At 42.8% G+C, this 15,450-nt stretch overlaps 1 protein-coding gene across 1 annotated transcript in view; it reads left to right on the forward strand.

Annotated features, from left to right (window-relative positions):
- The window catches only part of LOC139569859 (calmodulin-lysine N-methyltransferase-like), a gene marked incomplete at its 5' end in the record, with an annotated part of 70,082 nt that overhangs the window by 17,752 nt on the left and 36,880 nt on the right, over positions 1-15,450 (forward strand). The window lies entirely within an intron of this gene.

The following is a 15,450-nucleotide window of genomic DNA, read 5'->3' on the forward strand; positions in this document are numbered from 1 at the left end:
CTTGAGAACCATTTAGGGTTCAAAATAAAACTTTTGAATGAGTGAAGCTTTTAGAGAGAGGTTTAGTGCTTTTATATTTAATAATCTCATCCCACCCAATTCATATTCATTATATAGATAGGCTCATTTTATTTTGTCTGGTTTAGCGTCCCAGATAAAGCAAAATATTTTTTGCTCATATGATTTGAAAAGCGAATCATCAGGAATAGGCAGCGCCATAAGTAAGTGAGTAAACTGAGATATGACTAAGGAGTTAATCAGGGCAATTTTTCCATAAATAGACAGGTATTTACATCTCTATGGTTACAGGATATTGTCTATTTTTACAAGTTTTCTATTGAAATTCATTGTGGAGAGCTTATTTATATATTTTGTGATATGAATACCGAGTATGTCTACTTCACCATCAGCCCATTTTATAGGTAAGCTGCAAGGTAATGTAAAAGTAGTATTTCTTAAAGATCCAATACGTCATATTGTACACTTATCATAATTCGGTTGTAGTCCAGAGAGTGCAGAAAAGTTATCTAGATCTTTAATGAGACATTGCAGGGATCTAGCTTGCGGACTTAACATAAAACTTGAGTCATCGGCATACATGGACACCTTTGTTTTTAAGCTTTGGATTTCTAATTCTCTAATGTTGTTATTGGATCTGATTTGAATAGCTAGCATTTCGATGGCCATAACGAATAGATATGGTGACAGCGGACACCCTTTTTTAACTCCTCCTGACAATTCAAAACTCTCTGAGAAGTAGCCGTTATTTACTATTTTACACCTGGGGTTACTATACATTATTTTTACCCATTTTATAAGAGAATTACCAAAATTGAAAAAATCCAGCCATTTATAAATAAAATCCAGTCTTACTTTTCAAAATCCACTATAAATACCATTCCTGGCTTCTTATATGTTTAATGATGTTCTATTATTTCTTGTAGTTGTCGTATATTATCTCCAATGTATCGTCCATGTAAAAAATCTGTCTGATAAGATTGAACAATACCTGGTAAAACCCTTTTAATTCTGAGTGCTATGCATTTTGCTAGTATTTTTGCATCACAAAAGGGGCCTCAATTTTTTTTAGATAGACCGGGTCTTTATATCTGCCATCTGGGTCTTGTTTTAATAATAGAGAAATCAGACATTCCTGCTGAGTACCTGACATACTACCATTTCTATAGGAGTAGCTAAAACAATCTAACAATGGAGCTTTTAGTATATAAAAAAATACTTGATATACCTCTACCGGTATGCCATCAAGCGCTGGGGTTTTTCCAGACTGAAAGGATTTAATAGCCTCAAAAAGTTCCTTTGTAATTTGGCCTTCGCACTGATCTTTCTGTACATTTGTTAATTTTCCATTTTTTATATTATTTGGAAAGAATTCTTTACCGTAATCTTCATTCAGTGGGAGAGCACATCTGCCTAACATAATTAGCTTCCTCTTTGAAAATATCATTCGCAGAGTCATAGATGACTGTCTTCACTAACGAGTTTCTGCAAATTATTTTTGTTAGCGTTCCTGTATTGGAGATTCAGGAAGTATTTTGTGCATTTTTCTCCATATTCCATCCAATTTGCTTTATTTTTGTAATATATTACATTAGATCGTTCTTGAATAAGTTCCTTAAGTTCTTTTTGTTTTTCCTCTAACTTATTTTGTATCTCTGTAGTATCGTTTTTATTGCTATCTACCTGTACTATTAGTTCATGGATTTCCCTTGTTAGTCTTGTCTCATTTAAAGGTATCCCAAACAATAAGGGGATTTGCTGAACCTATATTATACTGGAAGAATTAAGTTATAAATTATTTTGTCTTAGTTAAAAAAAAGTTGTCCTCCAGTAAACCTTGATTAAATTTCCAATATCCAAATTAAATTTCCAATATCCTCGTCCACGTGGAAAATCTATAAGAGTTATGTGAATGCCAATTAGATGATGATCCGATCGCATTCTGTCTCCTATTAAAACTTTTTTAACCTTTGATGCAAGAGAGAAAGAGACAAGAAAGTAGTCAAGACGACTAGCTTGATTAAGTCTCCTCCATGTATATCTCACTAGATCGGGGTTTTTTAGTCTCCAAATATCCACTATTTCTAATGTGTCCATAATATTTGTGATTTCCTTTAGGGCACGGTGATGATAGTTCGTAGAGTGATTACCTTTACGGTCCATTGAGGTCTTAACACTGTGTTATAGTCTCCTACCATAATGACTAGATCATTTGTTGTCTGTAAGTTCAATAAATTGGTATAAATGTTTTCGAAGAAGTCTGGATCATCCTGATTTGGACCATATAGATTAATGAGCCAAATCTCTTTTTTTGTCCACTTTCATATTCAAAAGGACCCACCTTCCTTGCGAATCATTCCTGATCATTTGCACATTCAGATCGACATTTTTGTTAATTAATATCATCACACCCTTTGAGTTCCTTTGTCCTTTTTCCACGCAACTTCATGTAAGGATGTAGAGTGAGTTTCCTGTAAACAGTATATGTTATATTCATTTTCTTTTAGCCATGTAAAGACTGATCATCTTTTTTCATAATCTGCCAAAACATTACAATTATAACTAGCTATACTTATTTCAGCCCTTACCATAACTAGATACTATTCTCAGGCTAAATTGACCATAATTAGTGCTTGTAAAGTTACTGCATTCAGAGGTATTATGACGGTCAAAACTATAGCTTTCAAATGTCTGATATTTAGAATTCAAGAAATAGGTTCTTGTCACGCCCTGGCCATAGGGAGGTTTTTATTCTCTATTTTGGTTAGACCAGGGTGTGACTAGGGTGGGCATTCTAGTTTCTTTATTTCCATGTTTTCTATTTCTTTGTTTTTGGCCGAGTGTGGATCCCAATCAGAGGCAGCTGTCTATTGTTGTCTCTGATTGGGAATCATACACAGGCAGTCCTTTTCCCCTCTTTCATTTGTGGGTAGTTTTTTTCTGTTTAGTATCTGTTTACCTGACATAACTGTTCGCTTTCGTTTTGTTACTTTGTTCAAGTGTTTTTGATATTAACTCTTGGCAATAGGGGGTGCTATTTGCACTCTGTAATAATTTAGTTCCCAAATTAAACTGCCTCGTACTCAATTCTTGCTCGTACAATATGCATATTATTATTACTATTGGATAGAAAACACTCTCTAGTTTCTAAAACCGTTTGAATTATTTATCTGAGTGAAACAGAACTCATTCTGCAGCTCACTTCCTGTCAAGAAGTGAGATTTCTGAAATTGAGGTCTCTGTTCCAGGGTCGGTTTATAAATTCCCTTATAAGCTATGGGGCTACATGCACTGCATACGCCTTCCCCTAGATGTCAGTAAGCGGTGAGACTTTGAATGGAGCGGATAGCACCATCTGGGGGAGTATAAAACCTCTTGGAACGGAAGTACCGACCTTTTCGACGAGGCGCCTGACGCATGAGGGAAACCGGCATGGCGTCTTCAAAAGCTTTCGGTTTAGCAGTTCTTTATCTCCGTCTCTGATTTAATTTGTTTTTTGTCTTAAAAACTTCATAAGGTAGTTAATTTAAACCGACTTATAGCAGTTTATAGCAGTTTATTGCGATTTTCCTGGATTTCTTTGTGATGCGCTTTCACGAGTTGGACACCTCTCCAGTGGGTGGCTAACGTTAGCGGCTATTTCGACAGGACAAGAGGACATCTTTCAACCCAAAGACGATTGTTCTGGAGAAAGGACACCTTGCCCAAGATTCTGAATGAAGCTTAGCTAATAGTAAGCAGTCTTTATGCTGTTAATTCGTACTTATGTTGACAAGTGTCAAATAATAATTCCGCCATGAATTATGGTGCGGTCTCGCTTTAGCGCACGCTGTATTGCGCAGTAACGTTAATTTTAAAAATCTAACACAGCGATTGCATTAAGAACTAATTTATCTTTCATTTGCTGTCCAACTTGTATTTTTTAGTCAAGTTTATGAATAGTTTTCAATTAGAATAGGTGCCTCTCCAAGATGGCGCCGGGCAGATTGCTTGAAGTTTTGGCCACTAATCACATTGTATAACCACGATTTGTGCCGCTAAATATGCACATTTTCGAACAAACTCTATATGCATTGTGTAATATGATGTTATAGGACTGTCATCTGAAGAATTCTGAGAAGGTTAGTGAAAAAATTAATATCTTTTGGTGGTTTATACGTTATCCCTATGTTTGGCTTGAATCAATGCTGTTGTGATGTTTGCTATTGTGGTAAGCTAATATAACGCTATATTGTGTTTTCGCTGTAAAACACTTAGAAAATCTGAAATATTGTCTGGATTCACAAGATCTGTGTCTTTCAATTGCTGTACGCTGTGTATTTTTAAGAAATGTTTTATGATGAGTAATTAGGTAATACACGTTGCTCTCTGTAGTTATTCTAGTCGCTTTGGTGAGAGTTGTGATGGTGGCTGCAATGGTAAACTATGATTTATACCTGAAATATGCAAATTTTTCTAACAAAACATATGCTATACAATAAATATGTTATCAGACTGTCATCTGATGAAGTTGTTTCTTGGTTAGTGGCTATTTATATCTTTATTTGGTCGAATTTGTGATAGCTACTGATGGAGTAAAAAAAGTGGTGTCTTTTGCTAACGTGGTTAACTAATAGATTTACATATTGTGTCTTCCCTGTAAAACATTTAAAAAATCAGAAATGATGGCTGGATTCACAAGATGTGTATCTTTCATCTGGTGTCTTGGACTTGTGATTTAATGATATTTAGATGCTAGCATTTACTTGTGACGCTATGCTAGGCTATGCTAGTCAGCTTTTTTACTGATGGGGGTGCTCCCGGATCCGGGTTTAGGAGGAATTAGAGGTTAAATAAAATCATGAACACTTACCACGCTGCGCTTTGGTCCACTGTTCCTTACGACGACGAGCGTGACAGAACTACCCACCAAAAAAGGACCAAGCAGCATGTTCAAGAGGAGCAGGGATCCTAGGCCCGGGAGAAAAGAGAGTGGAGGACATCCTGGACCTGGGAGGAGGTTATGGCAGGGGACAAGACCCTGCCATAGAAACAGGTGGAAACAGCGAAAGAGGAACGGCGACGATACGAGGGGACACGGCTAGCACGGAAACTCGAGAGGCAGCTCTAAAAATAATTTTTGGGGGGGGGCACACGAGCAGAGTGGCAGAGTCAGGGTTCAGACCTGAGCCAAGTCCTCGTGCTTAACGTGGGGAGCGAGTGACCATTCAAGCACCATTCTATCCGGTTCTGCGCACCATGCCTTCAGTGCACATCCAAAGCCCGGTGCGCTCTGTGCAAGCTCCCCGAAGTGGCTGTGCTAGAGTGGGCATTCAGCCAGGAAGGATTGTGCCGGCACAGCGTTCCTGGTCTCCGGTGCGTCTCTTCGGCCCAGGTTATCCTGCGCCAGCTCTACGCACGGTGTCCCCGGTTCGCCAGCAAAGCCCAGTGCGGCCTGTTCCAGCTCCCCGTACTTGCCGGGATAAGAGGGGTATCCAGGTGCAAGCTCTGCGCTCTAGACCTCCAGTACGCCCCAACAGTCCAGTACATCCTGTGCCTCCTCTCCGCACTCGCCTTGAGGTGTGTGTCATCAGCCCGGTGCCATCTGTACCGGTCCCACGCATCAGGTCTCCATTGCACATCCACAGTCCAGTACGTCCTGTGCCTCTTCCCCGCACTCACCCTGAGATGCGTGTCATCATCCCGGTGCCACCGGTACCGGTCCCACGCATCAGGCCTCCAGTGCGCCTCCACAGTCCAGAGCTTCCGGCGACAGTTCCCAGTCAGGAGCTTCCGGCGACAGTTCCCAGTCCGGAACCTCAGACGACGGGCCACCGTCCGGAACTTCCGACGACGGGCCACAGTCCGGAATCTCCAACGACGGGCCACAGTCCGGAACCTCCAACGACGGGCCACACTCCGGAACCTCCAACGACGGGCCACAGTCCGGAACCTCCATCGACGGTCCACAGCCCGGAACCTCCATCGACGGTCCCCAGTCCGGAGCCTCCAGCGACGTTCCCCAGTCCGGAGCCTCCGGCGACGTTCCCCTGTCCGGAGCCTATGGCGACGGTCCCCGGTCCGGGGCCTCCGGCGACGGTCCCCGATCCGGGGCCTGCGGCGATGGTCCCCGATTCGGGGCCTGCGGCAATGAACGGTGGTCTGGTTCCTCCGGCGATGATCTGCGGCCCGGTTCCTCTAGTGAAGGTCCATGCACCAGGGCCGCCACCAAAGCGGAGGGATCTGCGGGCGGAGGGTGGTCTACGTTCCGCACCGGAGCCGCCGCCGTAAGGGATGCCCACCCGGACCCTCCCCTTTAGAGTCAGGTTTTGCGGCCGGAGTCCGCACCTTTGGGGGCGGTACTGACACGGTGGGCATTCTAGTTTCTTTATTTCTATGTTTTATATTTCTTTGTTTTTGGCCGAGTGTGGATCCCAATCAGAGGCAGCTGTCTAACGTTGTCTCTGATTGGGAATCATACTTAGGCAGTCCTTTTTCCCTCTTTCATTTGTGGGTAGTTTTTTTCGATTTAGTATCTGTTTACCTGACAGAACTGTTCGCTTTCGTTTTGTTACTTTGTTCGAGTGTTTTTGATTTTAAATAAAATCATGAACACTTACCACACTGCGCTTTGGTCCACTGTTCCTTACGACGACGAGCGTGACAGTTCTAGCAATATGTTTTTAATTGCCTGTTTGCCTGTGAGCCAATGCCACAGATGTTAGAAAATTTAGACAAATTCTTTTGTGTAACAAATCTGAGTAGGTTGATGTGTATGATATTGGATATGATATCATGAGAGTGTGTATGATGTCTGTATAAGAGTAAGACTATAATGTGTGTCTGCCAATTTGCATGTTTGAGTGTCTATGTTTGTAACATGTAGTGCGTATAGCATTAATAATAATCATAATTGTAATCCATATCGTATCACCGTCATAGTTGCATCATAATTACCTTTGAAAAACATTGAAAAACATCATTGAAAAACACATCCCAGCATTTCCATAGCAATTGACGTGTCACATGATCATGAAAGAGACCTTGCATTACTCTAGAGACGGCTTCACTACAGTACAAATGTATTCCGTACAATGTTATTATTCCCCAATGCCCCTATTTTGATATCTTCCCCTTGCTTGTTGTAAACATACAGTATATAAACTTGGAGACAAATATATAAAAAAGATAGACAAACAACAAACACATTAAATTATAAAACAGTTCTCATCAAAAGAGAGAGAGGGAGAGAAGAGAAGAGAAAAGAGAAAGAGAGAGTGAGAGAGGAGAGCGAGATCAAGTGTGTGTGTATGTATAAGTCTGTATGTGTAAGAAAGCATGTAGTTGAGTATGTGTGTGTTCATGTCCACTTTATAATGGTCAGATATTTTAAACAGTTCCCATACCTTCTTTTTTTTGTATCCTGAAGTCCCTGTAGAATTTAGTACAGCCACGGTGTTATGGAGCTGTCTCGGAATAGCTGTCCATCTATAAAGAGTTTGTCCACAATGATAAAGGCACGCCTACCATCTTTCCTTTGTTGTCTTTGTACCGGATACAGTCTCTTACGACGTTCGTTTTTCTCCTTTGGAAATTGGTCATTGAGACCGAATTTGGTCCCAACCTGTCTCGCCCCCCCGTTCCGCTAGCGGAACTCCTCCCACATTCCACTGAAAAGGCAGAGCGCGAAATTCAAAAAATATTTTTTTAGAAATATTTAACTTTCACACATTAACAAGTCCAATACAGCAAATGAAAGATACACATCTTGTGAATCCAGCCAACATGTCTGATTTTTTAAATGTTTTACAGGGAAAACACAATATATATTTATGTTAGCTCACCAACAAATAGAAAAAAGCACAGACATTTTTCACAGCACAGGTAGCATGCACAAAATCAACCAAACTAACCTAGAACAAACCAAAGAAACCAAGAAACAACTTAACCTCCCTTCCTCTGCTTTTGATCAGCTCCTTTTGTTGGTAGTGTTCAAATTTTGCGATGATCGGTCGGGGACCCTTGGTCTTGTCGCTCCGAGCTCCAAGTCTGTGTACTCTGTGGAAAGCCACCTTGTTTACAGTCCCTATATGAAGTTTCAATGCGGATTTCATGAATTGTCTGATCGCACCCTCTGGATTATTGGATGCGTTCTCAAGAATACCAGAAAAAAATTAATTTTCACGCATGCTACGACTTTGTATGTCTAGTAGCGTCTCCTTCATCACCCTGTTTTCCCTGAGAAGACAATCCATGTTGGAATCGTGTATTTTTACCTTGGCTGTGAGTGTCTTGTTTTCTCTTTGGAGCTTGAGAATTTCACTCTGGCTGAACTCTAAACTCCCCCTCAGCCCTGCTACCAACCTCACACAACTGTTCCATTGTTGCATGGGTTCCAGCCAGAGCACTAGCCTCTACCTCAATTGTAAGTAAATCGTTCATGTCTGTAGATTAATCTGGTTTTCTTTTTTTGTCGGGTTAAAGTTATTTTGTGAGGTAGTCGGATCTTTCCACAAATGAGTATGTTGTTCCTCCATAGCGTAAAGCTGTTGGTACTCGTCGATTTCCCTCAGGATCTGCTTGGTATCCAGATTGGCTCTATTCTGCAACCAGTTGTTTTACAAAAAGATAACAATGAGTCTTTCCCACGACGACGACAGGTGTCTGTAGTCCAGCCAGCTAGCACTCGCAGAATCCACACAAAAAAAAGGAACACAGCCGTAAAGGCTAAACGCGTTGTGGAATCCTTAGTAACAAAACTTTAGATTTTCCTCAGTGTTTGGGTAGTCTACAGTCTTGTTCCATCGCTATAACTTCCGTATGGACTCGGGAGAGGGGAAAGTGGAGACCCCGCCAAGCCGCACTGCTTACTTAAGCCGGAAGCCAGCCGCACCAATGTGTCGGAGGAAATAGCATTTAGCTGGCGACAGAAGTCAGCGTGCATATGCCCGGCCCGCCAGAAGGAGTCACTAGAATGCAATGGGACAAGGACATCCCAGCCAGCCAAACCCTCCCCAATTGGACGCTGGTCAAATTGTGCGCTGCCCCATGGGTCTCCCGGTCACAACACAGCCCGGGATCGAACCCGGATCTGTAGTGACTCCTCAAGCACTGCAATGCAGTGCCTTAGACCGCTGCGCCACTCGGAAGGCCTAGACAAGGTAATTTCTAAATTCATCTTCTCACTCAGCACACACACAGACCATTCCAAAAGAACAGTAAATATCATTGTGGTCAATAGACTAGCATTATGTCGTTGTGTTCAATAGACTAGCATTATGTCATTGTGGTCAATAGACTAGCAACTGTTTTTACAAACTCAAACTCGTAGAACCACCACATTTGTTCACTTACAATGGATTTATGAAGTGACATTTCTTGTTGGCTATTTTTGTGGTTCATTCATAAATTAGCCCAAAACCATGTTAGATAAGTGAGGGTGGAGATTAGTTATTAGTGAAACAATGAGCCTAAAAAAGCTGAGGGAAACTGGAAGCTTTATCTCATCTGTGCTGTACAATACAAGGGCCTTATCCTCACTCATCTGCATGAAATCCCTATTCTCTACTCCTACACATCTCCAACTTTTTGAAAACCCTGTTCACTACATATCCTACCTCAGCACCCCACATAACACCCACATGGACTAAGGTCAGAGTTCACTCAGGAGGCTGATCTGGTGTGTTGCCATTGGAGGGAGCCAGAGATACTTCAGAGATAAGGTATTACTACCAAGCCTTATGTCTTTCTGCTGGTTAGACCTGCTTCCTGCTTCCTTTTACCAGCACAGAGAGGGACATTCCTTCTCCAGAGATGGAGGTCAATGTATCCATCCACATACAGTAGAGTACATCATCAGCCTTCCCAAACTTGGTCCTGGGGACTCTAAGGGGTACACATATGGATATATAAATGAGGGCTATGCATTCTGTGGAAAATAATGAACAATGGGGAAGGTGTGTTCCACGACTCGCTAGCGGAGTGGAACTCACCTTCCACGGAGTTGCATTAATTTCCAGAGAATGCATAGAGCCCCGAGTTGATATATCCCTTTTATACAATGGATATAATTTAACACATTTGCCACTAGAAATGTGTTAATTTGTATTAGAAATATGTTCAACGTCCACTGAAGTAGCTAGCAAGTTTACTAGATAGCTACAGTAGTTGCGTGGTAACCAAACAAACAGACTTGCTAGTTTAGCTAACCAAAACATCAGTCCTAGCTTGCAATTATGAAAATCTAATTCAACAATGCCAATAATGTTTTCAATTCGACTATTGTTTTCAAAAGCAGCTCAAACATAGAATGAACTATAGCCATTGAATTCTACAGTGCTGATATACCGTGCATTATTTAAGCAATAAGGTATGGGGGGGTGTGGTATATGGCCAACATACCATATACCACATGCAGCTAATATTGACCATATACCACAAACCCTGAGGTTTCTTATTGCTATTAGAGCAGTAAAAATACATGTTTTGTCATACCTGTGATACACGGTCTGATATACCACAGCTGTCAGCCAATCAGCATTCAGGGTTCGAACCTCCCAGTTTATGAATATACACTGCTCAAAAAAATAAAGGAACACTAAAATAACACATCCTAGATCTGAATGAATGAACTATTCTTATTAAATATTTTTTTCTTTACATAGTTGAATGTGCTGACAACAAAATCACACAAAAATTATCAATGGAAATCAAATTTATCAACCCATGGAGGTCTGGATTTGGAGTCACACTCAAAATTAAAGTGGAAAACCACACTACAGGCTGATCCAACTTTGATGTAATGTCCTTAAAACAAGTCAAAATGAGGCTCAGTAGTGTGTGTGGCCTCCACGTGCCTGTATGACCTCCCTACAACGCCTGGGCATGCTCCTGATGAGGTGGCGGATGGTCTCCCGAGGGATCTCCTCCCAGACCTGGACTAAAGCATCCGCCAACTCCTGGACAGTCTGTGGTGCAACGTGGCGTTGGTGGATGGAGCGAGACATGATGTCCCAGATGTGCTCAATTGGATTCAGGTCTGGGGAACGGGCGGGCCAGTCCATAGCATCAATGCCTTCCTCTTGCAGGAACTGCTGACACACTCCAGCCACATGAGGTCTAGCATTGTCTTGCATTAGGAGGAACCCAGGGCCAACCGCACCAGCATATGGTCTCACAAGGGGTCTGAGGATCTCATCTCGGTACCTAATGGCAGTCAGGCTACCTCTGGCGAGCCCATGGAGGGCTGTGCGGCCCCCCAAAGAAATGCCACCCCACACCATGACTGACCCACTGCCAAACCGGTCATGCTGGAGGATGTTGCAGGCAGCAGAACGTTCTCCACGGCGTCTCCAGACTGTCACGTCTGTCACATGTGCTCAGTGTGAACCTGCTTTCATCTGTGAAGAGCACAGGGCGCCAGTGGCGAATTTGCCAATCTTGGTGTTCTCTGTCAAATGCCAAACGTCCTGCACAGTGTTGGGCTGTAAGCACAACCCCCACCTGTGGACGTCGGGCCCTCATACCACCCTCATGGAGTCTGTTTCTGACCGTTTGATCAGACACATGCACATTTGTGGCCTGCTGGAGGTCATTTTGCAGGGCTCTGGCAGTGCTCCTCCTGCTCCTTCTTGCACAAAAGCGGAGGTAGCGGTCCTGCTGCTGGGTTGTTGCCCTCCTACGGCCTCCTCCACGTCTCCTGATGTACTGGCCTGTCTCCTGGTAGCGCCTCCATGCTCTGGACACTACGCTGACAGACACAGCAAACCTTCTTGCCACAGCTCGCATTGATGTGCCATCCTGGATGAGCTGCACTACCTGAGCCACTTGTGTGGGTTGTAGACTCCGTCTCATGCTACCACCAGAGTGAAAGCACCGCCAGCATTCAAAAGTGACCAAAACATCAGCCAGGAAGCATAGGAACTGAGAAGTGGTCTGTGGTCACCACCTGCAGAACCACTCCTTTATTGGGGGTGTCTTGCTAATTGCCTATAATTTCCACCTGTTGTCTATTCCATTTGCACAACAGCATGTGAAATTTATTGTCAATCAGTGTTGCTTCCTAAGTGGACAGTTTGATTTCACAGAAGTGTGATTGACTTGGAGTTACATTGTGTTGTTTAAGTGTTCCCTTTATTTTTTTGAGCAGTGTATATATACCATGGCTTTCAGCCAATCAGCATTCAGGGCTCGAGCCACCCAGTTTATATAGGAAAATAATGCATGCTTCAGAATGCCCTTCAAACCAATCAGAAATGAGTATTCAACAATGACATGGCATAATTAAGCAATAAGGCATGAGGGGGTGTGGTATATGGCCAATAAACCACGGCCAAGGGCTGTTCTTACCCACGATGCAAAGCAGAGTGCCTGGATACAGCCCTTAGCCGTGGTTTATTGGACATATAACACAAATCCAGAGGTGCCTTATTGCTATTATGAACTGGTTACCAACGTAATTAGAGCAGTAAAAATTAATGTTTTATCATACCCGTGTTATACGATCCGATATACCACGACTTTCAGCCAATCACTATTCAGGACTCAAATTACCTGGTTTATAATTTTCAATAATCAACTCAGCCTCAATCTTTGACTATTTGAAAAACAAAAACAAGCCCCGTTTGGAGTCCCCAGGACTGAGTTTAGGAAACGTTACAGCACATGATCTTTACGGTACTCTCACTGTTTCCCTAAGCTTTATTCATCCCATCAAACTGAGGCTATGTGCCCACTGTGATGCGTTGCCCTGCCACCTGTTTTGTTTTTGAAATCAAGTGTATTTATATTGTCATTGTTTTATTCCAGTCTGGTGTTCCAAACCCAGGTCAGGCAGGCCAGTTTTATTGTTTTATTTAACTAGGCAAGTCATTAAGAACAAATTCTTATTTACAATGACGGCTTAGGAACAGTGAGTGAACTGCCTTGTTCAGGGGAAGAACGACAAATGATTACCGTGTCAGCTCGGGGATTCAATCTAGCAACCTACCGGTTACTGGTCCAACGCTCTAACCACTAGGCTACCTGCCGCCTCAGTCAGTCAGGCCAGTCAGTCAATCCGGCCAGTCAGTCAGGCCAGTCAGTCACTCAATCAGTCAAGCCAGTTTCAGGTCATGCTGTGCACCGCTCTGCTCCATCCTGCTCCGTGCCTCACGAATTTCCGACAGCAGAGACAGATTTGCATAGGGAAGGTCAGCTGCTACCGTGATTGAAAAGTTTCACCCAGATTGCAGCCCTGCGAGCCAGTGAGGGCTTTGTGTTGGATTATACTAGATCTGGGTTGTATTGTTGCATTTAGTCAAATTACTTTAGCACTCATTTGGGATAATATTGGCCCTGACAGAGGCTATTGTTATTAGAGTGACGGGTGCTTTGGGTCTGATTGGACAGGGCAGGGAAGGGAGGGGTGAGAGAGGGGAGGTGAGAGGGGGGTGAGTGAAGCCAGGCCCAGCATGGGGCTGATCTGATGGTGAGTGCGTTACCAGGGTGATCACCGTGGGAAACGAGGCATGCATGAACACAAGTCTGTTTCCTCTTCTCATCTCTCCTGTCACCCAAAGCAAGGACAAACATGAGCAGCCACGTCAACACACACACAGTCTCAGTCCGTCAGACACACACACACACACTTACTCACATTTCAATTCATTACAATTACTCTCCACTTCCTCCTCTCTCTCACACAGGTTAAATCTCTTTCATCTCAATATCACTTTTACATTCCTTATATTCCCATCTGTATTACAACTATTTCTCTTGACTCCTACAAACAGGCAGGTGCAGTATGCTGTGTATCTTATTCCAACCCTCCACCTTAGCATTGCTTTTCATCGATCTCTTTCTACGTTGAACTGAAATAGAAACACAACATGCAACAATTTCAAAGAATTAACTGAGTTACAGTTCATATAAGGAAATCAGTCCATTTTAATAAATACATAAGGCCCTAATCTATGGATGTCACATGATTGGGAATGCATAGAATATTATAACCCCACCACCACTATATGTGGTTACAGATAACTTAAAAAAAGGTAGGGGCGTGGGTTAGAAAACCAGTCAGTTTCTTGTGTCACAACCATTTGCCTAATGCATAGAGTTGATCAGGCTGTTGATTGTGGCCTGTGGAATGTTGTCCCACTCCCCTTCAATGGCTGTGTGAAGTTGCTGGATATTGTTGGCAAATGGAACACGCTGTCGTACATGTCGATCCATGGAAGAACTGGGACATTTTCAGCCTCCAGGAATTGTGTACAGATCCTTGCGACATGGGGTAGTGCATTATCATGCTGAAACATGAGGTAATGGCGGCAGATGAATTGCATGATAATGGGCCTCAGGATCTCGTCACAGTATCTCTGTGCATTCAAAAGTCCATTGAAAAAATATAATTGTGTGTGTTGTCCATAGCTTATGCCTGCCCATACCATAACCCCACCACCACTATGGGGCACTCTGTTCACAGCGTTGACATCAGCAAACTGCTCACCCACACGACGCCATACACGTTGTCTGCCATCTGCCTGGTACAGTTGAAACCATGATTCATCCATGAAGAGTACTCTTCTCCAGCGTGTCAGTGGCCATCGAAGGTGAGCATTTGCCCACTGAAGTCGGTTACGATGCCGAACGCAGTCAGGTCAAGACCCTGGTGAGGACGACAAGATCACAGATGAGTTTCCCTGAGACAGTTTCTGACAGTTTGTTCAGAAATTATTTGCTTGTGCAAACCCACAGATGCATCAGCTGTCCGGGTGGCTGGTCTCAGACGGTCCCACAGGTGAAGAAGCTGGATGTGGAGTTCCTGGGCTGGCATGATTACACCTTTTCTGCAGTAATGAGGTGGTTGGGTGTACTGCCAAATTCTCTAAACAAAAGAAATTAACCTTAACCTATCTGGCAATAGCTCTGGTGGACATCCCTGCAGTCAGAAGCCAATTACACGCTCCCTCATAACTTGAGACATCTGTGGCATTGTGTTGTGACAAAACTGCACATTTTAGAGTGGTGTTTATTGTCCCCAGCACAAGGTGCACTTGTATAATGATCATGCTGTTTAATCCTGTCAGGTGGATGGATTATCTTGGCAAAGGAGAAATGCTCACTAACAGGGATGTAAACAAATTTGTGCCGAAAATGTGAGAGCTTTTTTTGTTAATGGAACATTTCTGGGATCTTTTATTTCAGTCCTATGAAACATGGGACCAGCACTTTATATTTTTCTTCAGTATACATTTCTCTTTCGGTTTAATCTAAAGGAGTTTTACACACATCACATGAGTGTTCAATGATCTTTAGCCATATTATAGCTTTTTGAGTTTCCATAGACTTGCAAAACACATTATTGAAATGTCCTTCTCTTTGGCTTGTCACTGGTGTCGTACAGGTTTATATCATGTCAGTGTTGAGGTTTGGGTATTACATTATGGTTGTTACTTGTAATTATATGAGTTT

This window comes from Salvelinus alpinus, chromosome 3 (assembly GCF_045679555.1).
Source record: "Salvelinus alpinus chromosome 3, SLU_Salpinus.1, whole genome shotgun sequence".
Classification (NCBI taxonomy): domain Eukaryota; kingdom Metazoa; phylum Chordata; class Actinopteri; order Salmoniformes; family Salmonidae; genus Salvelinus; species Salvelinus alpinus.